Source organism: Lathyrus oleraceus, chromosome 7 (genome assembly GCF_024323335.1).
Source record: "Lathyrus oleraceus cultivar Zhongwan6 chromosome 7, CAAS_Psat_ZW6_1.0, whole genome shotgun sequence".
Classification (NCBI taxonomy): Eukaryota; Viridiplantae; Streptophyta; class Magnoliopsida; order Fabales; family Fabaceae; genus Lathyrus; species Lathyrus oleraceus.
Window position 1 is genome coordinate 227,936,494 of NC_066585.1, and position 13,263 is coordinate 227,949,756.

The 13,263-nt window shown below is 37.7% G+C and overlaps 1 long non-coding RNA gene and 1 other non-coding gene across 3 annotated transcripts; both read left to right on the forward strand.

The window, feature by feature from the left end:
* Positions 1-2,249: 2,249 nt before the first annotated feature.
* Positions 2,250-2,356, forward strand: LOC127109516 (small nucleolar RNA R71). The gene has a single exon (XR_007796793.1). It is a non-coding gene; the product is annotated as a small nucleolar RNA R71 (small nucleolar RNA).
* Positions 2,357-12,278: 9,922 nt separating this feature from the next.
* LOC127106298 (uncharacterized) lies at positions 12,279-13,147 on the forward strand. Of its 2 annotated transcripts, XR_007795324.1 has the most exons (4): positions 12,284-12,313; positions 12,395-12,444; positions 12,854-12,995; positions 13,098-13,147. It is a non-coding gene; the product is annotated as an uncharacterized LOC127106298 (long non-coding RNA). The 2 variants fall into 2 exon arrangements; XR_007795323.1 differs by having other exon boundaries at positions 12,279-12,313; positions 12,395-12,995.
* Positions 13,148-13,263: the final 116 nt, after the last annotated feature.

Genomic DNA, 13,263 nt, shown 5'->3' on the forward strand with positions numbered 1-13,263 from the left:
CTCCATCGGTTCTTTTTGCTACAGGTTCGCCCTTCTCGTTTTGCACGACTGTGATGCCTCCCTTTTTGGGTACTACATGCACGGGACTCACCCATTTACTGTCCGAGATCTGATATATTATACCTGCCTCTAGTAACTTAAGAACTTCAGTCTTAACTACCGCACTCATTATAGGATTTATTCTACGTTGGTGTTCTCTGGAAGGTTTTGAATCTTCTTCAAGCAAAATCCGATGCATGCATACGGATGGGCTTATTCCTTTTAGATCAGAGATCTTATATCCTAAGGCTGAGGGGTACCTACGTAAAACTTCTAATAATTGATCGGTTTCTTTTTGGTTTAAGGTAGCACTGACTATAACTGGACGATTCATATCTTCATCCAGAAATTCATATCTCAGGTTTTTAGGCAGTTCCTTAAGTTTTACGGTCGGTTTCATAGGGCAAGGCATAGGATCTGGGGTAAGAGATAAACATTCGTGAAGGTTATCATCAATGTAGGGTGTTTTATAATTGTCATCTTCCAAAATAAGGGTTGATGGCAATTTTATAGATTTATTTTCTTCTTCTTGTTCTAATTCCCTAATGCATTCTTCGATGATATCTAAGGCATAACAAGAATCTCCTATCACAGGTGCCATAAGAAATTTTGACAATATAAATTCTATCTTCTCTTCACCTACCTCAAAAGTTAGTTTTCCCTTTTTAACATCTATTACGGCTCCAGCAGTCGATAAGAACGGTCTACCTAGGAGGATTGGTATGTCGTCATCTTCTTTAATGTCCATGACAACAAAATCAGTAGGTATAAACAACTGACCCACCCTAACAGGGACGTCTTCAAGTATGCCTATAGGGTATTTAACGGATCTATCGGCTAATTGAAGCGACATCTTAGTAGGTTGTAATTCTCCTAAGTTTAATCTCTCACAAACTGCTAAAGGCATTAAGCTCACACTAGCTCCTAAGTCTAGAAAAGCTTTTTCGATGACATGATTCCCTAAAATACAAGGAATGGAAAAATTTCCGGGATCTTTATCTTTCTTTGCTAACCTATCTTCGGAAATAGAATTACATTCCACGGGTTTCGGATCTTCAAGTCTACGTTTATTCGTAAGTATGTCTTTGAGAAACTTAGCATAAGAAGGTATTTGGGTGATGGCTTCTGTAAAGGGGATTTCTACGTGAAGTTTTTCTATAACCTTAACGAATTTTTGATATTGATTATCGATTTGGGTTTTCTTTAATCTTTGAGGGTATGGTATTGGTGGTTTGTATGGCGGTGGTGGTACATAGGTTTTATTTTTAGGTTCTTCTCCTTTTTCTTGACTTTCCGGGGTTTCAGGCTTCTCTGGTTCCTTTTCCTCACTCCTCTCAGAAGTTTCAGGCTTACTTAATCTAGGGTTTAAAGGCTCCTTATAAGCGGTTCCACTTCGTAGAGTAATGGCATTAGCTTGCCCTTTCGGGTTTTGTTGAGGTTGTCCAGGGAACTGTCCTCCAGGGGTAGTCTGTGGGGCTTGGTTTAACGCTACCTGAGAGATCTGGGTTTCAAGCATCTTATTATGAGTAATGATTTGATCAACCTTGGTTCCTAACTGGGTAATTAGTTCGTTAACATGGACGCTTTGGTTCATGAACTCTTTGTTTTTCTGTTTTTGAGCAACGATGAAATCTTTTACAATTTCTTCAAAGCTCGGGTTTGGCGGTACAGGTTGCATAGGTTGATTTGTTCTAGGGGCTTGGTAACCTTGTTGTCTCGGAGGTGCGGTATTTTGAATAGGGTTATTATTTTTGTAGGAGAAGTTTGGGTGATTCCTCCATCCAGGGTTATATGTGTTAGAAAATGGGTTCCCTTGGGTATAGTTCACTTGCTCAGTGTTGGTTTCATTTAACAGATTGCATTCGGCGGATTGGTGTCCTTGCGTTCCACATATCTCACAATTCGGCGAAACTGCGGCTACAGTATTCGGAGTTGTACACATATGTTCGACTCTAAGGGCCAACGCGTCCATTTTAGCCTGCATCATGTCTATAGAGCTTAGCTCATGTATTCCTCCTTGGGCTTCCTTCTTCTCCACTGTCGCTCGTTCTACTCTCCATGATTGATGGTTTTGGGCCATATCCTCGATAAGGGCACTAGCTTCAGGGTAAGGTTTATTCATCAGTGCGCCACCAGCGGCAGCGTCGATGGTCATCTTAGTGTTATAATGAAGTCCATTATAGAAGGTTTGGATGATTAGCCAATTCTCTAAGCCATGGTGTGGGCATGCTCTTAATAGTTCTTTATATCTCTCCCAGGCTTCGAACAACGACTCTCCTTGGAGTTGGGTAAATCTAGTTATAAGGTTTCGAAGAAGAGCGGTCTTACTTGGGGGAAAATATCTAGCAAGAAAAACTTTCCTAAGGTCATCCCAAGTTGTTATTGAATTGGGTGGAAGGGAATCTAACCATGATAGAGCTTTATCTCTGAGGGAAAAGGGAAATAATCTTAAGCGTATCACCTCAGGAGAAGCTCCATTGGTTTTAAAGGTGTCTGCTAACTGAAGAAAGTTTTTTAAATGTTGGTTTGGGTTATCAGTAGCGAGACCTGAGAATTGTCTCTGTTGCACTAATTGCAGCAGGGATGGTTTAAGTTCAAAATTATTGGCTGGGATAACGGGGTTTACTATACTGGAACTAGGTTCCTCGTTTGATGGTTGGGCGAAGTCCTTAAGAGGTCTTCGGTTTTGTTCTTCGGCCATAGCTATCCTATTCCTATGGAAAAATAAACGTGCGCGAGCGTAACGTTCAGGTTCAGCTAGAGGGTCTACTAAACTTCCGGCACTGCGAGTCTTTCGCATTGACCGGTGGGTAACAACCTTAGTCTAAACGGTATAACTACAGGGTAATGAAATTTGACGAAATTGGTCCCCGACAACGGTGCCAAAAACTTGATGCGTGTTTTTCGCAAGTGTACGAATCACGTCAAAGTAATATAAAAGATTATCGAATCCACAGAGACCAAGTGTCAATCTATCAAACCTGTTGTTATGGTGTGTATCTAAGGCAACTATTTTTAAGGGTTTTAATAAGGGTGCAATGGTAAATAAAATTATAATTTTAAATAATAAATAAAGACAGGCTCGAATGTAATTCACGCAATCAATGATAATCCAGTACTTGTTAGTGGAACTACTTATGGGCAATGTTTTCTCCTTTGAAAAGAACTAATTTAACAGGAACTGTCGCTTTCGCGTATTCAGAACCGAGTTGTACTCTCTAATCAACCCCTCCTATTGTCACGGATAAAAAGGTGCGTACTGCGTTAGAGTAGTAAACCTATTTTTAAGAAATATAGTATCTTAACTAAGTTGAAAAGTATTTTAACCTGGACTTCTTAGCAAAAAGAGGTTCTTACGAACCAGAGTTTAAACTTCCTAACGCGTCCGAAAATCGTTTTAAAATCTCTTTTCTTTTTAATCTAAAATCTCCTAATAAACTAGACAAAGCGCTTTTGGCTGTTTTTGAAATAGTTAAAAACAATTACTTGAATTGAAAGATAAAATAGCCCTTAGGTGTTTCCACGAACAATTACACTGATTACTGGTTTAATTACGATCCTTACATTCTAACCTTTATAGAATTAGTTAGACATGATAAAGTAAATATTCTTTTTATAGTTTTTCATAAAAGTAATTTAAAGCGAGTGCAGGAAATAAACAACGTAAATGTGCGAGTGCAGGAAATAAACAACGTAAATGTGCGAGTGCAGGAAATAAACAACGTAAATGTGCGAGTGCAGGAAATAAATAAAAGTAAAATACGAACTTGAATTAAAATGGCGGCAGGATTAACTTCCTCCAGAGTGCTCCAAAAACTCGAACCACAGACAGATTACAGACTCGATCACTCGATTGCAGAGGCACCCCGATGTGGAATGGCAACTGCTTTATAACTGATATATGCCTAGAGAATTCTAATTCTGGATGAAGAAAAACGAAAATCTAAGGTCCTATTTATAGTAAAAACTGAAAGCATGAAATGACAGGGACGCCCCTCCACTAAAAAGTGGAGGTTACTGATTTTGGCCTTGTGGCGCCCGCCACAGGCCTATGGCGCCCGCCATGGTCCCTACAGGGGATGATGGAGTGGGGATCGTGGGTCTTGACGGTTGAGGAGTGGTCTTGAGACGTGGCCACGTCATGGCTAACCCCATGGCGCCCGCCACGGTGGGTGCCGTAAGTGCAAAACGCTGAATTTCTAGGTTTTCGCCCGTTTTCACTCCTTTTTCGCTCCTTTTCCCGATTCAAGCTCCGATTATTATAAAAACCTGAAAACATAAGAAAACAAAGAAATAACAAAGCAAAACAACAATAAAAGCTAAGAATGCATGCGAAATCGGAGTCAGAAATACGGTGAATTTTAGTGTGATCAGAACCCATTGCTTTTTATTGACAGTTTTGTGATGCATGGATCTTGATTAGTATTGAGACTGAACGGGGCTAGGATAACCATATAGCTTATAGCAGAAGGGCTTCAGGTGGCCAAATTTCCCACAGTATTGGCATCTCCATCTTTGATGTTTCCCTTTCTGCTGTTGTGACATCTGATGTGACATCTCAGGTTTGCTTTTAACATGGCTGCACTTAGGTTTGGATTTTGGTTTGCAACCAGTATAACTGCACTCAGCCTTGAATCCAATGCCAGATTTGTTTCCTATTATTTGGCCAGTCTGGAGAATCTCGTCTAAGATGGCAGATCCATTGTTAAGCATTCTTACATACTTAGTCATCCATCTAGCTTGGAATTCAAGAGTACAGCTTCAGTCTTCAATTTTGAGATGGTTTCCACATACTCTTCCTTTTCATTTTCCAGCTGAGCTATCACTTTCTTCTGGCTTTCAGCTTGTCTATACACTCCTACACTTTTGTGGCGCAACTCTTTGTAGGTAGTGGCCAGCTCTTCAAAGGTTCTTTCATCATCAATTGACTCTTCCTCAGACCCCCATCTTCCTGTCAATGCAGTCACATGGTTTATAGCTTCTTCTATTTCACTTCCATCAGACCAAGAGGCAACAAGACTCCTCTTTTGTTTCTTGAGATAGGTCCCACATTCAGTTTTAATATGACCATACCCATTACACTCATAGCACTGAACTTCTTTGGGCTTTTCTTCAGACTTTGTTCTCTTACCAAAGTTGTTGGATTTACTGATGTCATATGCGATGTTCTTGACATTTCCCTTTGCTCTTATATCTACCTTTTTCATTAGTCTGTTGAACTGTCTTCCCAGCATTGCTATCTCATTTTCCAGATCTTCATCAATATCTTGACCACCTTCCTCATCTTCCTCTTCAGTGTTTGCCATGAATGCTATGCTCTTGACTTTCTTTTCAGTTCCATCACATATTCCCATCTCAAATGTTTGGAGGGATCCAATTAGCTCATCAACTCTCATATTTGAGATGTCTTGAGATTCTTCTATGGCTGTTACTTTCATAGCAAATCTCTTGGGGAGTGATCTGAGTATTTTTCTTACTAACTTTTCATCTAACATCTTCTCTCCCAGAGCTTCAGAGGCATTGGCAATTTCAAGGATACTCATGTGAAAGTCATGAATATTTTCATCTTCTTTCATCCTTAAGTTTTCAAACTTGGTGGTGAGCAGCTGAAGTCTAGACATCTTTACCCTAGAGGTGCCTTCATGAGTGGTCTTGAGAATGTCCCAAGCATCTTTGGCCACTTCACAGTTGTTTACCAACCTGAAAATATTCTTGTCTACCCCATTGAATATTGCATTCAATGCTTTAGAATTTCCAAGGGCTAGATCATCCTCCTCCTTGGACCATTGTTCTTCAGGTTTCTTATCAGTTGTGGCTTCTCCTTCTTTAGTAATTACAGGATGTACCCAGCCTGTTAACATAACCTTCCAAGCCTTGTTATCAAGAGATTTTAGAAAGGCTACCATTCGAGGTTTCCAATAGTCATAGTTAGAACCATCCAATATTGGTGGCCTGTGAACAGATCCTCCATCTCTCTCCATTGTACCAGAAAGTATTGTCCCTAGATCTCCAGAACCAGAGCAGGATGCCTGCTCTGATACCAATTAAAATTCTGGTATCAGATATGAGATGTCGAAGGTAATGTCACGACACTAATATCTGAGTTACACAAACAGAAGAAAGATATAGAATGGTAATGCAAAAGACACAAGCAATTGTTAACCCAGTTCGGTGCAACTCACCTACGTCTGGGGGCTACCAAACCAGGAAGGAAATTCACTAAAATAGAATCAGTTCAAAGACTCTCCGTACACTTTGACAAGTTACAGTCTTTCTTACCTAATCTCTACCCGTGCAATTTCTACCTAAGCACTCTTAGATATGAGAACCCACTCACTTCCCTACAATCACACCTGTGATCTTAAACAACAATCCCTTGAGAAAAGAAAACACTTTTCAATGACACACTATTGATTTTACTTCACAGTTTCAATCAAGAAGACACATACTTGATCTTGCTTCACAGCTTTGATCAAGTAGACACACACTTGATCTTGCTTCACAGCTTTGATCAAGTAGACACGCACTCTTGCTTAACAGCTTTAGAGTGACAAATTACAACCATAAATCAGTCCAATTCAATCATCAAAAGATCACTTGAATGGCTTACACGTCTCACAACTAAACAAACACAAACCCTAGCTCTCTCTCTATATTTCGCTCAGTATTGGTTGTGTTTAAAACAGGTTTTCTAAGTCCCTTTTTATAGAAGCTTTCAGCTGGGCTTGGACATCTTGAAAGCCCTAAATCTATTTTCCAATTAAATCTTTTCATAACAACTGGTTAGATCTCCTTGGAAAATAAGTAAATCAGGTTGTAATCCATGATTTAATGCGCCTGCAAATCAGATCTTCAATCATACATAGATTGCCATTAATTGTGCAATCACAAAACACCAGACATTCACACTGAATGTTCTGTGTACAGGATGTCATGACATCGGGTCTGACATCCTGGAAAAATCCTGCATAATTCCATAATTCCTTTTATAACTTCCAGCAGGTACACAAACATCAGATGCCATGACATTGTGTATAACATCCTGATACAATCCTGCATAATTATGTTTTTCCATTTTAACTCCAGCAGGAACACATTATCAGAAGCCATGACATTCTGAAACAATCATGCATGATTATGTTCTTGAACTCCAGCAGGTACATAGGATATCTTATGTTAAGACATCACACATAACATCTTGTGAACACTCTTTGTTTTACCAAAATTGCTGCCAACACATAGAACCAACACTCATCATTCGGAATATGCACATAAGCCATGCACCCAAACACTCGAAGACGGTCATAGGAAACATCTTTACCACTCCAAATATGATTTGGAACATCAAACTTCAACGAAACACATGGAGTGAGGTTTAAAAGATGTATAATCATGCTCAATACTTCCCCCCTAAAGTATTTCAGAAACTTTAATTGAAAGAGTAAATATCTCACCCTTTCCACCAAAGTTTTATTCATTCTTTCGGATAACCCATTAAATTTTGATGTCTTTGGAGGAGATTTTTGATTAAGTATACCTTGATCTTTACAATAATTGTCGAAATGTCCAACATACTCTCCCCCGTTATCGGTTCGGATACACTTGAGCTTTTTCCCCGTTTCTCTTTTAACCGATGCTTGAAACGACTTAAAGGTATCTAACACTTGATCTTTCGTCTTCAAGGTATAAGCTCATGTTTTCCGAGAATAATCATCAATGAAAGTCATAAAGTAATATGCACCACCAAGTGATTGTGTCTTCATCGTACCACACACATCGGAATGTACTAAAGCTAACACTTTTGATTTCCTCTTTGGTTCGGATGACATAAAGGAAACTCGTCTTTACTTACCCGCCAAACAATGCGAACACTTTCTCAACTTTGCATCAGAAACACCAAACAAAACATTTTTCTTTGCCAAAATTCTCAAACCTTTTTCACTCATATGACTTAAACGCTTCTTCCATAATTTAGATGAGCTATCATTGTCACAAGTGTTTATGTAGTACTTCGAAACCCCAAGTTGGATGATATACAAGTTCAAATTCCTTTTTCCTTTAGAAACCAACATCGAGCCCTTATTTAACTTCCATTCATTAGCTGAAAAGAATTATCATATCCTTTATTATCCAACTTTCTAACGGATAAAAGATTAAATCAAAGTTTTGGAATGTGTTTCACACCTTTGAGAACTAAAGTAGTCACATTGCTAGTTTCGACACAAATATCTCTCATTCCGATGACATTAGCTTGCCCATTATTTCTAATATGAACAACCCCGGAGTCACCGGTCTCGTAAATTAAAAAAAGATAATGTCTCGAGGTTGCATGAGTAGAGGTACCACTATCAACACTAGGGGTGTTCAAAACCAAACCGGCCCAATAAAAAACCGCAAACCGAACCTAACCAAACCGAAAACCGCAAAAACCGCATTTGGTTCGGATTTGTTTGGGCCACTTTATGACAGAACCGCGCGGTTTGGTTCGGTTTGCGGTTTATATTTTGAGACCAAACCAAACCAAACCAAACCGCGTTATTTACAACCCATTTATTTTACACCAAACCCAAGCCCATTTCTAAAGAAAGAAACCTGAAATTCTGAAAACCTAGGGTTAGCAATAGAAGAAGGCAAAGACAAAATCGTGCACAGGCAAAGGCAAAGACAAAATCGTATCGTACACAGAAGAAGGAAGAAGGCAAAGACAAATTAGTTTCTCATCTTCATCCTCTTCACAATCGAAAGGTAAATCTCTCGCTTCCTCATGTTTCAATTTCGTTTTTCATCTCCTCTTCTCTAATATCCCTTCTTCTCTCTTTCTTAGATATGACTATTGAGAAGGAAGTCAATTCTGTTGCCGAAAATCAGGTAAAATATAGAAATTATTCTCTGTAATTTGTGAGTTTTTAGGGAGATGGGTGAGTTCATAATTTGTGGTTAGTTGTCAATGATTGATTGGTTCAGTTTTATGATGATGTGACAATGTTAGTTTGGGTTCAATTAGTTTGTTCAGTTATGGTTAAAATGCATATCTGGTTTGAATCAATGGATTGTGATCTCATGACTTGTTGCTGCTCATTTATTTGTTGTTGAATATGTGACCATTGTTGAATTTCTTGCATTGGTTGTTATTGATATGTTATGTTAATGGACTTTTGTGAAGTTATTATGATACCTTGTATGATAAAAAAATTGCTGTCATGATGCTTTGTGATGATTGAACTGCTTGCCCTGTTGCATTGCTCTTAATTGTATTTACTGTTGCAGCCTTGATGAATGATGCTTTGATCTATTATGCTTGATGTAGAATGTTAGGTTTGGATATGTTGGCGACAAATGATGTTTTACTGAGGGCTTATGAATGACAAGTTTGTTTGTATGATCATTGCAATTGGGTGCATGTGAATGGTTGCATTTCTTGTAAATGTTTGCATCATTAATATGATGTTAGGTCTGCTATGTGCATATGCGGGGTGAAATGCTTGATGACAGGGTTGCAACATTATTGATGTGCATATGCGTGGACTAGCTGGCTGCAATGTATGGCGCATAATTGTTGGTTGCTACAGCCTGTTGTGAAATTTTTATACTTAGCATGATGATTGGAAATGTGCAGCTTGATCTGTTACATGTTATGATGATGTGTTAGGTTTGCTATGATGCTTGTTTCTGCAGGTTTTGTGTGGTGCTGCAGTAGGATAGCCATGGCTTGCTGTAGTAGGATAGCCATGGCTTGTTTCTGCGGGTTTTGTGTGGTCTGCTATGATGCATGGTTCTGCAGGTTTTGTGTTAGGTTTTTTGTTCATGATTTCCTTTTATTGCCTTGGTTTGGTTTGGTCATGTATGGTGCATTGTTATGTCACTTATTTGGTGCATTGTTATGTCACTTGTGATAGGATATTAAGTGAACTATATGCATACTCAATTAAGTGCAGTTTAAATATTATGCAGTAAATTAACAAACAGTATATGTATATATATTTGCAGTATGAAAATAATCCATCGATGGCGATGCCTACAGCAAATCCATCTCAAACTATTGATTTGGACAAACATGAAGATGGTAATGTTCAAAAGAAAAAGAAAAGGAAAGTTGGAGAAGTTGGTGATTCTAATGCTAATGATTCTAATGATGGAGATTCAGGTAAACAAAAACCTTGTAGGCCTAAATCTTGGGTTTGGGATCATTTTACAAGAGACACTTCGGGTACTCGTGCTAAGTGTAATTGGTGTACGAAGTCGTATGCTGCTGATTCACACAAAAATGGAACAACCAATTTAAATAACCATTTGTTGCATCAATGTAAAAAAATTCCCAAGAGTGTTCTTGATCCTACTCAAACCACTCTTAGCCTTCAAGAAGGCGGTAAAGCAACTAGTAATAATACACTTGTTGGTATCCATTTTGATGTTGAATTATGTAGACAAGCTTTAGCTAGAATGATAATTGTGGATGAGTTGCCTTTTCCGTTTGTTGAAAATGAAGGATTTCGTTATTTTATGAGTGTTACACAACCTAGGCTCCCACTTCCGGGAAGGATTTCAATTGCTAGGGATTGTTTGAGTCTTTACATGAGTGAAAAACATAAGTTTAGAGACTTGTTTACTAAAACAAATCAAAGTGTCTGTCTAACAACTGATACTTGGACTTTCGTGCAAAATATTAATTATATGGTTCTTACTGCGCATTTCATTGATCAAGACTGGAAGTTGCATAAAAGAATTCTCAATTTTTGTCCAATAACATCTCATAAGGGAGAGATAATTGGGAAAAAGATTGAAAAGTGTTTGGAGGGTTGGATGATAGATAAGGTTTTCACCATCACAGTTGATAATGCTGCTTCAAATGATGTTGCTATCTCTTACCTAAAAAATATAATGGAGGATTGGAATTCACATCCGTTAAAAGGAGAGCATTTACACGTCAGATGTTGTGCCCACATTCTTAACCTTGTTGTCAATGATGGGTTAAAGTTGAAGAAAATGCATTCTTCAATTTCCAAAATTAGGAGTGAGGTTCGATATGTTCGTCAGTCACCTGGCCGTTTAGATAGGTTTAGGACATGTATTAAAGAAGTTAGGATACAAGACAAGTCTACAGTGCAATATGATTGTCCCACTAGGTGGAACTCCACATACCTTATGCTTGAAAGCGCATTGAAGTTTCAAAAGGCCTTTAAAAGATTAGGTGAGAAGTATGTTGAGTATGCGATGTTGGAAGGTGGTATCCCAAATAATGAGGATTGGGATAATGCCAAGTGTTTTGTGAAATTTTTGAAGTTGTTTTTTGAAATCACTACAAAGGTGTCAGGTTCAACTTATGTAACATCTTCTACATATTTCATGGAACATTGTACGATATTGGGGGCATTGAAGACTTGGACGGAATATCATAAAGATGACCCATTACTTACAAATATGGCTAATGCTATGAACGACAAATATAATAAGTATTGGGGGGATGTCATAAAGATGAATAAGCTAGTCTTTATTGCTGTCATTTTTGATCCTCGGCGTAAGTTCCAGTTTATTCGGTGGGGATTGGATAAGTTTTATGATAAGGAAGTTGTTAATTCTCTGTGTGATAAGGTGAGGTAAACATTAAACAAAATGTTTGAAAGCTATAGTCTTTTCTTAAGTAAAGACCAAGTCGAAAGTGATGCACAAGAAATAGAGCTATCAGAATTTGTTACATCTTCTGATCATATGGATGATCAATTTGAGAAGGACATGGACCAAGATTCAAATTTAAATAAAAATGAAGTAGATTTGTATCTCATGGAGACGAGGGAGAAGAAAAGTCAAGATTTTGACATCTTGAATTGGTGGAAGGTAAATTCCACCAAATACCCTACTCTTGGTATAATGGCTAGAGATATCTTGGCTATGCCAATATCTACTGTTGCTTCGGAGTCTGCTTTTAGCACCGGGGGTAGAGTTCTTAGTTGTTATAGGAGCTCTCTTACACCAAACATTGTTGAAGCTTTGATATGTGCACAAAATTGGTTAAGATCTTCCCCTTTGAAAGTGGATATTGAAGAGCACTTGGAAGACTTGGAGAAGCTCGAACAAGGTATATATAAATTTGTAAACTTTATTTGTTCATGATTCTATTTTATTCAATTGTTTGTTTTGTCTAACATTTGTTAATATATTTGATATATTTTTAGAAATGGCTCCGATCCCGCAACTAAATGAAGGATTTTCTGATATTGAATCTGATTAGTATACGTGCTTGAAAAGATGTTGAAGGATCTCTGTTTGTCGTCAAGAGGTATAATATATTTCTATGCTTTCTTTCTCTTGCATTGTTATTCACTTGGATCTTGAATCGGTTATTCTGATTTTTGTTCAGGAATGCTCAACCGCAGTTTCAGTTTATCGTTATGAATCGCAGAAATACAGGTTCAGATTTGTTGAAATTTTACTGTTCTTCAGATTTGGTATAAAGATCCTTTATATTTGTATAAGATCATGTTTTACTGTTTTGCTGATTACGTTAAATTGAAACCTAATGAACTTGTTATTGTTGCCATTGCTGCGCAAATCTTAATTCCTGAACTAATAATATCCAAATGTAGTTACTGCTTAATATTAATTCCATGATAGGTAATCAATCAAACAGTTTATCTTTGATGTTATTGTCTGCTGATTTCTTCTAAATTAATTATCGTCACTATGAAATATATTTACTACTTTCTGCATCAAACAGTTTTACTGTCCCTACTCTCTGTGTCGGTTGTGTGTATGTCTGAATCTGTGTCATCTATTCCCTATTTGATTTGACCACTTTCTGTGATGTTTGTTATGGCAGAAAATCTAGTGGAGAATCTATTGGATTTTGAGTATGAACTTAAAAGTCCATACTTGTTATATCGGAATGCGTCGCAAGAAGTTAATGGTATATGGTTTTATAATGCAGAAGAATCTGAAGAAGTTGCAAATCTCTTTAATAGGTATGTTAGTTTTCCATGTCTGTTTATGCCGTGTAATAAAAAATGTAGGATGGTTATTTGCTACTAATGTAAATGTATATTTTTGCAAAATCAAATTTGCAGGATTCTTACTGCACACCCAAAGGAGCCTTCAAATACGACAGTGCCTTCAATATTATTATGAGAAAACAAACGCCATTGTGAACAAACATGAAGAATTATGAATTATCAACTATGTAGTTTTTTTATGAACAAAGAGAAAGTTTAATTGTAATTCATAATTCTATTT